This window comes from Kogia breviceps, chromosome 11, assembly GCF_026419965.1.
Source record: "Kogia breviceps isolate mKogBre1 chromosome 11, mKogBre1 haplotype 1, whole genome shotgun sequence".
Taxonomy (NCBI): domain Eukaryota; kingdom Metazoa; phylum Chordata; class Mammalia; order Artiodactyla; family Physeteridae; genus Kogia; species Kogia breviceps.
This window is the reverse complement of record NC_081320.1, coordinates 23,326,209-23,342,791: the sequence shown is the minus strand read 5'-3', so window position 1 is coordinate 23,342,791 and position 16,583 is coordinate 23,326,209. Positions and strand designations below refer to the sequence as shown.

Below are 16,583 nucleotides of genomic sequence, written 5' to 3'. Positions count from 1 at the left end.
CGGAAATGGATCTGTGACCAAATGCGGCATCTTGGAAATTAAAGGAGAGGGAAAGTTAACCTCTTCTACTGATTTTGAAGTATATTGAAAGCGTTCTTTTAAGAGCTGTGAATGAGACTTTTCTCAGCACTATTCTCTTGCACACAAACAGAAAAACCAAAAGCTTGTTAGACCTAATTTATGCATAAGATAGAATTCCTAAGGATTTTTATTTTGGAAAAATTATGAGAAAGTAATCTAACAATGAAACATGATAGCTGAAAAGAGCTGTTTATAGTAAATAATTGTTTTAATTTGAATTGATTTTTCAGTAAATCCAAAGCGAATTAGGGTTAGGCTGGAAGGTACAGTTAGGATGAGGAGTTAAGAGTTAGGATTTGGTGAATAAGTTTAGGGTTCATTTTAGTTTTAGCCTTGGGTCAGGTGAGAAAAATGGAGGTTAAGTTATTGTTAAGGCTAGAGTTGGCTTTATGGCTTAGGGTTAGGTCAGAATTGGTTTGGGTTTGGATCGTGCCAATGCTGGCATTAGTGATGGCGTCAGGGTGGAGGTAAAGTTTGGAGAAGATGTTGCTGCTGAAGGCGTTGGGAACTAGTATTTAATTGTAAGTTGTAAAGCTGATTTGGATAGCGGGCTCTTAGCTTAACATTCTACCAGTTATGGCTATAGATGGCATACAACCCCAAATAAGTGGTCATACTTCTTTATTCGGGGTCCCAGCTGCCTGTGCGCTTGTTGCCTATAGCCTGTCAGCAGCAAAGTTACCCGAAGCAGGTGTGCTGGCCCTAGTCCGCAGTCACTCATAAGTGAGCAGTGCGTTCTGGCTTTGGATTTGTCTGTGGACAAGCTTGCTGAGTCTCTCTGCCATATCCTGAGCACCAGGTCTCTTGTTTGTTAACTGTGTTTGGAGAAGATGTTGCTGCTGAAGGCGCTGGGAACTAGTATTTAATTGTAAGTTGTAAAGCTGATTTGGATAGCGGGCTCTTAGCTTAACATTCTACCAGTTATGGCTATAGATGGCACACAACCCCAAATAAGTGGTCATACTTCTTTATTCGGGGTCCCAGCTGCCTGTGCGCTTGTTGCCTATAGCCTGTCAGCAGCAAAGTTACCCGAAGCAGGTGTGCTGGCCCTAGTCCGCAGTCACTCATAAGTGAGCAGTGCGTTCTGGCTTTGGATTTGTCTGTGGACAAGCTTGCTGAGTCTCTCTGCCATATCCTGAGCACCAGGTCTCTTGTTCGTTAACTGCAGCCTCACTGACACTGGGATGGACACTACTGTACATGGAGGGTTTGGTGGTTGGGAATGGGGGCAGGAACGTGACGAGGACACACCAGCCTGTGAGTTGTTCATCGCAATCACACTTGATTGTTGAAGGCTTTTTAAATTAAAAGAGAGATCATTTGTACAATACTCTTTGTATATATTTATTATATGACTCAAAGGTGCAATATTTTATTTTGTACAGTATGTAATAAAGACAGGGGAAATGTATTTTTCTTATTAACAAAATCTCTTATTAAACTGCTTCACTTTGTATTTAAAGTTGCTATTTTTCATTTGCTGTTGTACCTTTTGTCTCATTATCATTCAAATGACTTTCCTGTGTACTGTATTTTACTACTGTTTCTATCACCTAAGAGTTAGTGTTTCTCTTTTATGATCCTGACTAGGAATTCAGAAATAAATGTACTTTGATTATTCAGTGGCATCCTTACAAAGGCAGGTGACTTATCTGCATTCAGGTTGTGGTGGCCTTGGGTATGGTCCCCTTGGCTGCCTCTCCGAGTCCAGGAGCAACCGTGCTGGGCTCAGTGCCCTGGGCTGTCCTTGGGGTGTGGGTTACAGGATTCAGAGCGGATCACATAGAGATTCACTCTCACTGCCTCATCCCAGTCATTTACTTCATGTGAATCACACCTAAACGAATGTCAAGGGCAGGAAAGAGTGGCCAGAAGTTTCAAACGGGCAGCCTGAAGCAGGTACGGAAGTGGGTGGTAGCTGGGAGAGCAGGAGCAGGAGGTGCTCACCCACCTTGAGTTTTGGCTGTTGTGAGGAGGTTAGGGATGGATTTGAGATGTCTGCACACAGAGACTTTTTAGCAGCGGTTGGTGAGTAACCGCTTTGAATAGCTTCCTTCTCTTATATAGTTGTGGGTTTGAACTGCTTGCGTCCGCTTACACACAGATTTCTATGACTAGTAAATATTGCACTATCCAAGGTTGGTTGAATATGTGGATGTGGAACCTCGGATATGGAGGAACTGAATATACGGAGGGCCAACTACACATTATACATGGATTTTCCATGGTGGGGAAGGGTGGCGCCCCAACTCCCACATTGTGCAAGGGTCAAGTGTATAGTGCTTCAAGATGAGCAGTGAGTCTTTCTAGAAAACATTCATGGTGCTGGAACTGAAATTCCCCTTCATTTGCTACAGGCCTTGGAGTTTCCAAGGTCACTTGATGAAGACAAAAATCAACCATTTTACAGTAACTTGTAAGACTGTGTTAGCCTAATGAGGCTGAGCCACACAGAAGATAAGTAATGGGACAACTCAGAGATCTCAACAGTGTACTACTTCCTTCTTTCCTTTTCTTTCTTTCCTCCCTTCTGTCCTTTCCTCCTTCTCTCCTTGACTCTTTCCCTCTTTCCCCTTCCTTCCCTCCCTCCCTCCCTCCCTTCCTTCTCTAAGGCCTACATAGGTTACAAGCAGTGGACAGCATTATCGGGACAGTGGAAAAGTTACAACTTTATTTCCAACTCAGATAAATTTTTCTAGGAAATCCCCTCTATTTACTTGCCAGTTTGAAATACTTTGTAATCTTTAGTAACTCCGCAAGGACACCGAAAAAAGTCCACATTTTACAATCTAAACACTAATGTAAGGCTTGGGTCCTCTCTCATGTACAGTGTGATGAAATCCCAAATATTCTGGCTTTTACATATCAACATTTTGGGGTTTTACCATTTTTCCACTATTGTCCTTTATTCTGCCCGAGGTCTAATCCAGGATCCAACATTCTGTTTTGTTGCCTTGCCTCTCTAGCCTCCTCCAATCTGTGATGCTTCCTCAATTTCTTCTTGTCTTTCATGACCTTGACGCTTTTGACCATGGCACTGGCTACAGGTTTTGTAGAATGTCCCTCAATCTGGGGTTATCTAGTGTTTTCTCAAGATTAGAGTGAGGTTATGCATTATTGCCCTTCTTAATGCATACTAACATGGGGAACAATATGTCAATAAGTCCTATTACTAGTGACTTGATCCTTGGTTCAGGTAGTTTCTGCCAAGTTTCCTGTCTATTAAGTTACTATTTTTCTCTTTGTAATTAATAAATACTTATTTTAGAGACAATACTTTGACACTGTACGAATATTCTGCTTCTTCTTAAAATACTATCCCTTAATGTTAGCGTCCACCATGGACTGTGCCTACAACAATTATTACAAAGTTGTTCTAATCGTGACCTTCTATTTTCTTCGTTCCTTCTACTTCTGCTAATTGGAATCCTTTGGAAGGGAAGAGTTGTCCCTTCTTCCCCATTTATGCACTTTATGTATATCCATATAGACTCCAGGGAATGCATATATATCTATATATCTAGATATAGTTATAGATATCTATAGATATCTATATCTAGATATCTGTATCTAGGTATATATTTAGGGGTTGAAATCCAACACTATCATTATTTTGTTGCTCAAAGCATTCTAGCTTTGGCCATTGGGAGGGTTAAAAGGTTGACTGCGTATACACTGATCCTTGAATATGCGGGCACGCGCGCACACACGCACACACACAATTTTTTTTTCCCTGTATCTATGCGTTCATACTGAAACCTTGAATGCCATTCCAGCACATAGGGTCATTATTATAGTCCATACCTTTTTCTTGTTTGTCAACTTCTTTCTCTGACAGGGAGAAGCCTGGCTTTCATTATCTGCAATATATTTTCTTGGTTTGACCTTATTATACACGTAGTTTCAGAGCTGCTAACACATACCCCTGTGAAAGAAAAACAAGAAATTACCAACTAGAGTACAGTATTTGTATAGTATTCTTTTTGTCTACTGCCTTATGGTGTCCAGTGAGAACCCACTTCCAGAGTGACTTAGGTCATCCCCTTCCTTCCCACCCCCTGCAGTGTGGTTATGTGATTCATTCGTAGTACAGTCATCCTCATTTATCACAGTCTGCATTCCTCCTTGAGTTCTCCCCAGCTCCTGGCGATGGTTTTTATAATTTTACATGCGGTCAAATTGCCTCTGTGGTTTACAGTTCTAAGAGTTTTGACAAATTCAGAGAGTTGTTTGTCGACCAGCACAGTTTCTTACATAACGGTTCCATCACCTCCCAGATTCCCTTATCTTGATTCTTGGTGGTCAATAATTTCTCCACTCCCCACCCCCTGGCATTTATTTATTTTCTGTCCATATACTTTTACCTTTTCCAGAGTTTCATGCAAGTGGGATCATACATTTTGTGGCCTTTGAGGCTTCTTTCACTGACCAAAAGACATTTAAGATTCATGCATGATATTGGGTGAATCAACAGTTTGTTCCTTGAATTGGCTTGGTATGGGTATACTATAGAGGTGTATCATTTTTCCAGTTAAAAGACCTCGGGGTTGTTTCCAGCGTGATTATGAATAAAATTCTATAAATATTCACATACAGGCTTTTGTGTAAAACTAAGTTTTCATTCTTCTTTGATAAATAACAAGGAGTGGATTTGCTGGCTCACATGGTATGTGCATGTTTATAAGAAACTAGCAAACTGTTTTCCAAAGTGGCTGTTCCCACTAATGACATACGAGTGTTCCAGTTGCTCCAAATCTGTGTCGTTGGTCATTATAGTTCCTTAATGGCTACAAATAAAGAAGTACTGATGGGGACATTGGAGGTGATGGAGAGATAGCCCTGGCAGCTATCAAACTGTGTGCCCTGTTGAAGGGGAGGATGGGGAGGGGCGACATTGGTCAAAGTCCTAGGTCTGTGACATGGGGTGAAACTCTACCCATCCATGTAAAACATCATTGAGTGGAGAGAGAAGAAAAGCTAAAGCCTTAACAAAATGGACGTTTCTTCATGCCTTATTGGACACTGTGACCCTTTGAAAGGTACATTATCAGCACTCTTTTTAAACAGCCTTTTTGAAGTTTGCTAACTTGTGATGACAAGGTTCACCTTCCCCTTCTCTGATGGATGTTCAGAGGTCTCCTCTTCGCTTATTACCAGACTCCTCTCACACAGTGATTCTCAGACAGGGCCTTAGATAGTTTTGTATGAAAGGAAGTCTGTAAATCTGATGTATTCAGGGGCTGGGGTACGGGCTTCCCAACCTCTGACTGGTGAACACTCCCCCCCCCTCCTTTCTTCCTGCCATGCAGTCTTTGTTTTTAATATTCTTTGTTTTTTAGAGCAGTTTTAGGTTGAGAACAAAATTGAGTGGAGAGTACAGAGAGTAACCCTGTACCTCCTGCCTCCACAGATGCACAGCCTACCACTATTAATAGCCTGCACCAGAGGGTACATGTGTCACAATGGGCGACTTGACACTGACACAGCATAATCACCCAAAGTCCACGGTTTACATCAGGGTGCACTCTTAACGTTGTTGTCCCTGCAGGGTTTATAAACTACAAAGCCTTTCTGTCTCATTCTGTGCTCTCATTCTCCACAACAAGGACATGCAGGGAGACAGGATGGAGATGGGATGGGGTGGGGGTGGAAATTTTGTTTCCAAATGCCCTCCTTCCTTCATCCGAATTATCCAAGTTTGGCTTATGGAAATTCATTCTAAATCTGGCAGATGGTTAAATAATAATATTACTAGTTTCCAGTGCCGTTAAAATGTTGTGTGACTCTGTGTGTGTGTGTGAATTATGTAGAGCTTAACCTGGAAAATACTTTATTCTTTAATCTTTTCCAGAGAAGATCTGTTGCAGAAATGATTTCATGAAAATTCATTTAATGATGCTCTATTAATATGACTAATATATCAAGTCAACATAATTTTCCCTAATTAATACGAAAGTAAATAAAAACAAACTACTTCCACAGAATGAAAAATATTTTAACCAAATGTTGATGGACTTGTTCTCAGTTAAGTATATATTTTGAAACAGTTCTAAAGCTACTAAAGACTAAAAAGATAAAATAAATCATATTATCCCATAATGCATCATTGATCAAAGAAAAAACACCCACTAAGAGTTTAATTCATTAGGAAAGTCTCAGCATTTATAATTGCAGTCTGTTCTTTCTACTTCACTTAATGGCACCATTCCTTCCCTCCTTCCCTTCTTGGCATTTCTCTTCACACTGGAGGAGGAGGAGGACATAATTGTGCCCATACCAAGCCTGATTCTTCTTCTGCACCGTGATTCTGGGAGCAGCAATTAGGTGCATAATTACCTGAGGTAACCGTGAAAATTTTCTTCAGAGCTGTCAGTCATTCCTTAAACTACTCTCGCAAGTGCTTTTCCCTTTTTGGAAGTACTGTCATTCGAACCACATTATTCCCCCCATCCAAGCTCTCCATTCTCTGTAACAACTTCTAGGGTGCTTGTGAAGCTTTAGAGGGCAAGTCTCGTCTCAGAAATCAACTACTCGTAAGCTCGAAGCAGATTAGGTTATTTTACAATCTTTGCTACAGGACAGAAAGTGAGTGATGAGTAGGTAATTCTCCTAATTTGAAAACAGAGAAACAGGTACAGAAAGAGACTGAGTGACTTATTAACAATCCCTGACACTTGGTTAGCACTTTTAGTTTACGCATTATGTTGTATCACATGACCTGATGCTCAGAGCAAAACTTCTGAGAGGTAGGCAGAGCAGATAATTCTTTTACAAATGAACACACTGAGCCTCAAAGACAAGAGTCACTTACCTAGGATGGCACAAGTAGAAACCGGTGTCATTGGAACTTGAGCACAGGTGCTTTGATTCCCAAGCCACAGAGCCTTTACTTGTCACACCACAATGCCTCTTTCTAACTTGAACACAGCGAGGAGCAGTGCAGCCATCCTGACACTGCCAACCAAAACTTGACTCAGGGTACACTATGCAGATGTCTTGAAACCTAAGGAAAAAAAATACTGTTGTCTTGAAAAAAGAATCCATGTATCATTTTCAATGAAAAGAATGCATGTATCATTTTCAGTGGTGTTGTATTAGTCCTAAGGCACTTATAAATAACTCATATATGAATAACCCTATAATTGCCATAATTATAAACACACGTACAAATGATAGTAGATTGAGGCAAGCTACCAGAAAGTATGTTTGGATTAAAATAGTTCGGATGGGAATATACATTATGCAACTCTCAGAATGTATATTAAAGAACAATCTTGGTTAAAATATTAATACAAAATGGGTTTTAAAATCCTGATTTCCTGGGGCTTCCCTGGTCATGCAGTGGCTGACAGTCTGCCTGCCAATGCAGGGGACAAGGGTTCGAGCCCTGGTCTGGGAAGATCCCACATGCCGCGGAGCAACTGGGCCCGTGAGCCACAACTACCGAGCCTGCGCGCCAGGAGCCTGTGCTTCTCAACAACATAGGCCGCGACAGTGAGAGGCCCGTGCACCGCGATGAAGAGTGGCCGCCGCTCGCCGCAACTAAAGGAAACCCGCGCACAGAAAAGAAGACCCAGTGCGGCAATAAATAAATAAATAAATAAATAAATAAATAGATAAATAAAATTTAAAAACAAAAATCCTGATTTCCTGTAACAAATTTTCTAAATCTCGTTTAAAAATTTAAAACATGATTGTTTTCAGCTCTCATAAACATTTTTTTTCTACCATAGAAAATTGGTTTTGCCCTTGGGAAACCAATGTTCTGTTAGCTAGCTTCCTTTTAAACATGATTTGATAATTAGAAGGTTCAGTCCTCTAGCCTACCATGCCCCCTAATCACTCAGCAGACATCCCACAAGGAAAACCAGCCACACATCAGGGGTATTTACAGATTCCAGTTGGTCACACTGGCCTACATGTCAGGTGCTCCGCTGGTTTCCCTTCCCCTACGAGGATCCCGCTGCTGATGCTACCTTAATTTTCAGCCTTGGCCTAGACCTGACAAATGCTCCCAGAGAAGTACACAGTTGGCCATCTCAGCTCATCTAGGAAGGGCTCCCCTGTCTCTGTAATTTTAGTTCTTTGTTTCCATTAAAAAGAGATTTTTTTAAATGTATGTATGTTTTTAAGCTGTTTCAGTGGAAGTAATGGCTTTCTGCCATCTGCTATGTCCTATCTGGTAGCAGAACTGAAAAATTTTTACTGGCTACTAGAAAAACGTTAATTGAGCTCCTCAGTCTGACAACCAAGACTTCACAATCTGATCTCAACCTACATTTTTGGAACTATACACCAATCTCTCAGATCCTGAAATTCTCTGGTTCCCACCATGTTCACTGAACAACCCTCTTATCTTTCTGGCTTTATGATTTTTTTGCTCACCTCATCCTAGCTTTTAGGATATCCCTCCTCTTTCTATATATCAATACTTACTAGTCTGTGATGCATTCCCAGACTAGCCTGGAGTGATATCTTGCTTAGTCTAAGTGTTTGAAGCCCTAATTGTTCCGTTACTTTTCTAGTGAATTATTCGCCTCTTCTTGTGATATCTCATATTTTGATTGCTCGTATGACTATCTAATTCTTCAGGCTATTACTGCTCTTCTTTCTCAACTCAACTGTAAAGTTTCTAAATGTCAACAACCATGCTCAATTCAGATCTCTATTCCTTATAGTGCCCAGCACACAGAAGAGTCATCCCTAAAAAGTATCAAATCAAATACTGACCTATTTTCTCTATCTACATTTTAATCTGAATGACTTTCTAAAGCAAGGCTGCTAGGGGCAGGTATGTTTCTATCTAAGAGCCACCAGTTTCACAGAACCACATCTCCAGAATCTAGATGTCACCCTTCTCATCGTCCTGTAGAGTTTTTCATTTTTGTTTTTAATCATATCCCATTTCTGCCTTTGCTCTGTTCTCTAATTCTTAGGTGACAGTGAGAGAGAGTCTCTTCCCATGGTGATTTCTCTTCAGCTACAGACCTGTCCTGCAGTAGGTATCTACAAAGCCTGCAGTACAATCATCACGCAGCACGAAGAATTATTCCGTCGGCCCTTAGTATTTGTTGCCTCATGCCTGAAAATCTGGAAATACAAGGATCACTTTTCCTCACTAGGGAAGATGAGGAGAGAGAAGGTCAGAAGGAACTCAGGAATCCTCAACACTGGATTACGGGAGTGGATGTACAGGAATCTATAGGAAACCCAGGTAACAAAAAGCCAGAACTAGTCTTGGTGTGTATGTGTGTGTCTCATATGTAAATAGTCACAGCATGAAGGAATATCACTATTGTTGTATTTTTAAAAAGACTTTGTCAGGAAAAAAAAGAAAAGAAAATCTTACTATGGTTGTTTAAAAGACCTAGTACAGACAGTTCACCAATTATCTTTTATGTCAAACGATTATACAATACACTATCTCCTCTGCATACCAATAAATACATATCTTAGCAATTACTATATGCTATATTAGATTATAACAATATATTTGTTTACCATGTGCATTGTCTTAAAAATGTATCCTTTGTATAGATCTCCCTCCTGGGTTGACATATAGATCACAGCATACTAATACCATATACTTTAGTTACCCATTAAACTGCTAAGAGTGACATTTAAAGAAAAAGTATGTATTCTGTTATTACCCATCTAAAGTATAAATCATGACTTTTATTGTGGATGGCATCACTCGTACAAAAGGGTTTTATATTACGACATACCCATTCAGTTATATCACATAACTAGTGAAAAGGCTTTAAGCGTAAATATGCAATTATATTATTAACCAAAAAAATACAGAAAAACTATGAACTAACAAGATAGCCTATTGTTTAAAAATAAAGGACCCCACTCCCAGCCAAAAAGCAACAGACTATTACATAATCATATTGATTTTTGGAAACAAACTGGTCATACGTTGTACAGTCCTTACTCTTCCAAGTCAGTTGCCAGGAGGCAGAAGGTATTCCATGCTGGAAGTCTTGCAGGAGCAGGTTGCCTAGGTGGTGCTCCAACACTGTCTCACTGGGTGGACAAGCGTACTGTATTCTGAGGTGCAGTATCAGGGACCATCTGCTAACAGATGCAAGCTTCACCCTCTACTCCAGCCTTTATCAGTATAAAGGGAGTATTTTGGTTCTCTACCCGCTAACTCTTTTGCTTTATCGGTTGGTTCAGAACTTGAATGGAGAAGAGGGCTGCTCTTTATTTGACTTTCTCAAAGGCTCCAGTATGCTCAGTAAAGTTTCAACTCATTCTGGGATGGAAGGAAAGGAACAGTGCCGACTAAATGTGGCATAATGTGACAAATATGACATAATGCTTGTTCAGTGGTATCCTTTGTTTTCATAGTTTGAGATAGAGAAAACTAATTAAGTGGCTGAATTTGGACAGGAATCCAGGTCTCTTAACTGTCCATCAAGCAAAGAGTCTGTTTTTTTCTCACTATACAATACTATTTAGACAACAGAGAAAAAAGTTTTCTCCTAAGCCACGGAGACTTAAGTTTGGCAATGCACCAAAATCATGATCTGATGTTAGATCTCAAAGCTGGAAGTAAGTTTTTGGTTTTTGCCTCTTTAGTTTTTGAAATGGCAAGTTACCTTTATAGGTTGGGACAGTATCCAACTTCCCTTTTTTAACTTGTCTCTCCAAAGGCCGAGCTATTGCCACACGCTGCACTTTACAAGAATTAAGATGCCGTTTGTAGGCAGTACCAAGATCAATCTCCCCCTGCTTTGGTTTGTATTGTTCTGGTGCATGGAGAGCCTCTTTGACTATTTCATAAGGATGAGAATCCAACCTGAAATATATAAATTTGAAACATAGCTTTACAGGTTCTTTTATTTCTAAGTATTTCAATGCAGTATTAAAATTTTCCAGACTTTTTTTTAACTTGAAAAGTCTAAGAAGATATTAAAATGGTGATGGTTGATAAGCTACTTGAAAGAGATTATTGAATTCCTCTATGTTCTATCCAGTGACTAAATATAAGAAAAATAAATGTCAAAAATCCTAGTTTTCAAAACATCTTTACAATGGATCCTCAGTTAACTGGATCTTACATAACTACAATCTTCAAATCATTGAATTTTTTCCTAACCTGGAAGGAAATCTCAGGTTAAAGATTTAATGAATCTGAAAACAATTTTAACTCTATCGCCTGGGTCCACTTTGTCAAAATCCTTATTCATCCTATTAAAGACTCTAATAAACGATTTGGGCATGCTCTGTTCTTGTTGAAGTCATGCTGTCTTTCTGCTCATCATTAAGTAATCAATTAAAGAAAGAATTTATGTCTAAACTCTGGCCTTTAGACATAAATCATATTCATAGTATTGATGTGGGTCTTATCCATCTTCAGATCCCCAGAAGCCCTTGCCAGGGATAGGAGTCATATGGTACCCTAGCCACCCTGGGCATTATATAACATTATGTGGCAGAGGTAGTACTGCAGACACTGAGGTTGTCTGGTGGGGTGGTGAGACCACAGACTCAGACTGATCAGACTACCTGGGTCCAAATCCTGGCTCTGTCATTCACCAGATTTATGATATGGGATAACTTACCCTGTCGATGCTCCAGTTTCCTTAGATATCAAATAGGACAATAAATACCATCTACGTCAACAGGTTGTTAGAAGGACTGACACATGCACGCATGTACAGCATGTACATGAGTGTTTAGTACACAGTAAGGATGATATGTTAGCTCTACAAATCATTACAAGTCTTCAAAATTGCTTTTTTTCTTTGGGGCACTATGGACTGTTTCATTCACTGTATCATTTATTTGAACCATCTTGTATTAATCAATATTTTCTGTTTATGTCCCTAAGCTCCAAAAACCAAAACTCACTGAATCCCTTCTCTAGTCACGATATAACCTCTTAGACTTGTTAACTCCGTTTCCTCACCCCCATCAACCCACTTCAGCCTGGTTGCCAGCACTGTCACTTCTCTAACACAGCTTGAAGGTGCACCGTGACTTCTATGTGATTAAATCCATCAGACGTTTTTAGTCCTCATCTTACTTAACCTCTCAAGTTGTAATTGACATTATTGCCCACTCCCTCTATTTCTGAGAAATTCTCTCTCCCTGCCTTCCTCATTATTTCTACTTGGTCTCCTACGCAGCTTCGCCCTCCTATAGTCAGTCATGAAGTTGGGCAGTTCCTCGACACTGGGGCTACCAACTATCCCCTTCTCACCCAGTGTTCCCTCCTGAGGACAACGCCTCTACTCCCACAACTGCAATTACTAACTATGTGGAAACACGTCTCACTCGTACGTCTCCACTCAGACCTCCTCTCTTAGCTCCGTACCAGGCTTTACAGTGGCCTGTTGGATATTCAGTAGCACTTCAAAACTTAGTATACCCCTAATCAAACTATTTAACCCCAACAAATCTGGGCCTATTGGATTGTTCCCTATTTTAGAGACTGGCATCCACATATCTTCAGCTGCACTCAGAAACCTGGGAATAACCCTTCACGCCACACCTCCCTCGTATATTTCGTTAATCATCAACTCCTGTCAAATTTGCCTCTTAAATATCGTAGAGCATCCTTTATATCAGCTCCCCTCTATCATATCACCAACCAGTGGTCATCAGCCTGTACAGGAAGTTTGCGGTGACAGAAAACCCAGCACTCTCTAGACAGATCTAGGCACCCCTAGTTGCTATGGCAGTCTATAGCAAACTCAGAATCTGACTCCCTGCCACGCATCAGTCCCAGTCTGCCTTCTGGAACGGTACACCCCACGGCACACCTCGTCTCTTTTCCATCTGGCACATTTCCCAAACACATGAGGACAATTCTGTTCTTCCTAAACTTCTCTGCTCCCACGTCACCCTCCTAAATCACTCCTTCTTGTGTTTAGGACTTTCAGGAGCCCCCAGGGTTTTCTCATCCCAAGGACGTGACAGGCATTGGCACCAAGGTGCCTGCTACAGACTCTGGGGAAGGGGCAGGGCCACACAACAGCCTGGCAAATGTGCCTGACTACCTGAAGTGAGAGTACATCGGACAACCCTAGCCTCCCTCTCTTCAGTCCTCAGTCTCTATCCAAGGTTCCTCCAGAGCACACTACTGACATTTGGGGCCAGATAATTCTTTTGGGGGTGGTGGGGAGGGCTGTCCTGTGCCTTGTACGATATGTAGTAGCATCCTGGCCTCTACCCACTAGATGCTTGCAGCACCTCCCGCCCCAGCCCCCTCCGGATGTGACAAAGAAAAATGTCTCCATTCACTGTCAAACGTCCTGGGGAAAGGGTGAGGGCAAAATCACCCTCACTCAAGAGCCACTGCTCTATCCAACGACTCTGATCACCCACGAGTACTCAAAACTCTCCCCTCTGCTGGCGTAGAGGAAACTCTCCAGGAAGCCTATGGTCTATCAAAATGCTATTTGAAATTTAATAGCATTTATCTCTATTACAGTACCTCAAGAAAGTAAAAGCCTTTCTCCAGATGTTAACAACCTCCCGGGTGGTTAATCCGCCCTTCCCTTGTCTTCTACCCCAGGCAATGGAAATTACAGAAATGATCTGACACCCATTTTCGGCATCCGCTCCAGAAGTACCAGTAGCGTAAGGCTTTTTGGCAACCCGAACAACTGAATTCAAGTAGAATATTCTGCCTGACCATGGCTCTGTGAGACAAGCCACAAACCTCTAGCAGGACCCTCCTCAATGCTATTTACGGCATTGAGGTAGCTGACCGCAAAGCCGGTGGAGGTGAACTAGCCAAGAAAGCAGTGGGTTCAGGATGAGAAGTTGGAAAGGGTGACAAGGGAGGGGAGAATGAACCTCAGTTGAAAAGAAAGGGGAAAAGTATCAAGCGATGAGTTCTCCTGACCGAAGAGAACATAGGCTGAAGGCCATCAGCTTGCCCTCGGGGCCCTCAGCTCTCTGGGGAGCTCTAAGGGAAGGGTGAGCCTGGATCTACGACTCCGGACTCCTGGTCTCGGCCCCCCAGGCCTGACCATTCACTCAGACTCTCAATAAATACTTGTATTCAAAGACCTTACACGGGGACCTCATCTGGGAAAAAAAACATCGCCGCACCCTCATAAGTTACAGGGGGGAGACCCGACCTGGCCAAGCCGTGACAGGAGCCGTGAGGGTGACAAAAGAGCATTGCAGGGATCGGACATCGGATCGCCACAAGCCCTCCGCCCTCCTGGCTCCTAATGCCAGGGCCCCATCGCCGCGAATCGTCGGACCCCGGTCCTGCCTCCATCGCGCACCCTGCCCCAAGGTTGGCCAGGGCCTGGAGTCACCATCCCCTGCCCGGACCTACCGACCTCGCCGCCGCTGCTGAGCTCTACAGATCCTGCTCCTTCCACACACTTCGCCAATTCCGCGGGCCTTACTGAGCCGCGCCAACCGCCAACCGCCAACCGCCAACCGCCGCCTGCCGCCCGCCGCCCGCCGCCCGCGAGGCCTTGGCTCGCCCGTGACGTCACTGCCGTGCGCCTCTCCCGCAGCAAGGGGAACAGGGCTCTGGCACGGCGGCGGCGGCTGTTGTCCTACCGGCTCTCGGCAGTGGCAACTAAGCTCGCGGGCTTAGCTGCTCCGCGGCCTGTGGGATCTCCCCGGAGATCCCAACTAAGCCCGCGAGCTTAGTTGCCACTACCGAGAGCCCATGCGCCACGACTACTGAAGCCCGCGCGCATACAGCCCATGCTCTGCAACATGAGAAGCCCCTGCGGTGAGAAGCCCGTGCACCGCAACGAAGAGTAGCCCCTGCTCGCCCCAACTACAGAAAGCCCCCGCGCGGCAAAGAAGACCCAACGCTACCAGAAATTAATTAAGTAGTTAATTAAAACTTATATTAAGAAAAGAAAGAAGAAAAGTCTGCTGGGAATTCCCCGGTGGTCCCGCGGTTAGGACCCTGTGCCTCCAGTTCAGGGGGCCTGGGTTCAATCCGTGGTTGGGGAACTGAGACCCTGCAAGCTGGCATCGCAGCCCAAATGAAAAATGAAATAAAAGAAAGCATAATAAATAAGACAAGAAGGAATCTCTGATTCCAGTTCTAAAGGGTGAGAAGGCCAATAGGTGGGCAGAGAATTCTTCCCATTTAAGTTAAGTGGCACCTCCATTTACCCAATTACACATCCTTAACCCACATTCCCCACATCCAATCCATCACTTACTCCTCTTCACCTCCAAGCCATCACTAACCTTCCAAATAGGACACTAATCTGCCGCCTTTACTCCATCTCCAAGGCCACCACTGTGCACAAAGCCAGTCTCCCAGTGACTGTCCCTAAATCTACTCCTGTCCCCTACTATCCATTCTCTTACAATAGCCGTTATGGTGTCTGAAAAAGGCGTCTCTGCTAACACCACTCTCTCTCTTTATACCCTGCAATGGCTTCCCACCAAGTTTAGGATAAATCCCAAACAGATGACGGACTGGAGGTTGAAGGACAAGGAGGAGACAGGGTGTTAGGTTAGAAAGAGGGAGAAAGGGTCTAGGCAAACAGCCAAAAGGGCCGAAAAGAAAATGACCAGCACTTGCACGACACTCCTGACGCAGGCATGAAGATGCAGGGATAGTGAAGGAATACCGATAGCCACTTTCTACTTTCTATGTCTGCAATGCCTTTGCAATTCCCAAAGTGCTTCATTTACAACTGTGATTGTGAAACCTAGCTGTACATTACAATCGTCTGGAGAGGTTTTTAAAACTGCCAATGGCAGGCAAGGCCTCATCCCCAGCCAACTGAATCAGAATATACAGTCCACTGGGGCAGGAATTGTGTCTGTTTCGTTCACTGTCCATACGAAAATTACCTGCCACATGCCTGGTGCTCAGAAAATATTTCCTGAGTGAATAGATGAACGAAGGAATTGTACCTGAAGGAAGGAAGGAAGGAAGGAAGGAAGGAATGTACCACTGTCACCTGAGATCCGAGTAAGAATTCTTTTCAAACCTGAGGGAGTAACCGGGCAACGTCATTCACCAGGGCAGCCCTGGGGGAAACATTACCAAGTGACACCAACACTCCCAGGAGCCGACACTGGTTTCCACAATAAGTAAACCTGTCTCATTTCTAAAGTACTATACTGTGAAATATGCCTCTCAGTAAGAACTAGAGGTTACTCAATGTCTGCTGTGAGCAGGAGGGAAAGACAAGGGCCTTACACGGTATCTAAAGCCATGACCAGGAGAAACTAGGGGGCCATGGGCAGAGACAGACAGGCTCCGACGGGCGCCAGTCCCTATGACATTCTGAGGTGATCACATTGTAAGGGCTCGAGCACGAGAAAGCAGCCACTAACCAGCTACCCCTGTCTCAAACCCTTGGAGAAAGTCAATGCAAATACATACCTATGCATTATTCCTTCCCGATCATTCATTCCTTCGAGGGTATCCCTTCTGGCTTTGTGCGACGCGATTCTTTGTTTTGTACCTGAAAAATGAGTGGCAGGTGTAAAGGGAGGAAACATGTCAGAGCAGACATCCAAGGAGCTCGGCAGCTCACGAA

At 43.1% G+C, this 16,583-nt stretch overlaps 1 pseudogene; it reads right to left on the bottom strand.

Moving 5' to 3' along the window:
* The window catches only part of LOC131765780 (uncharacterized), an 84,110-nt pseudogene that overhangs the window by 37,990 nt on the left and 29,537 nt on the right, over window positions 1–16,583 (bottom strand).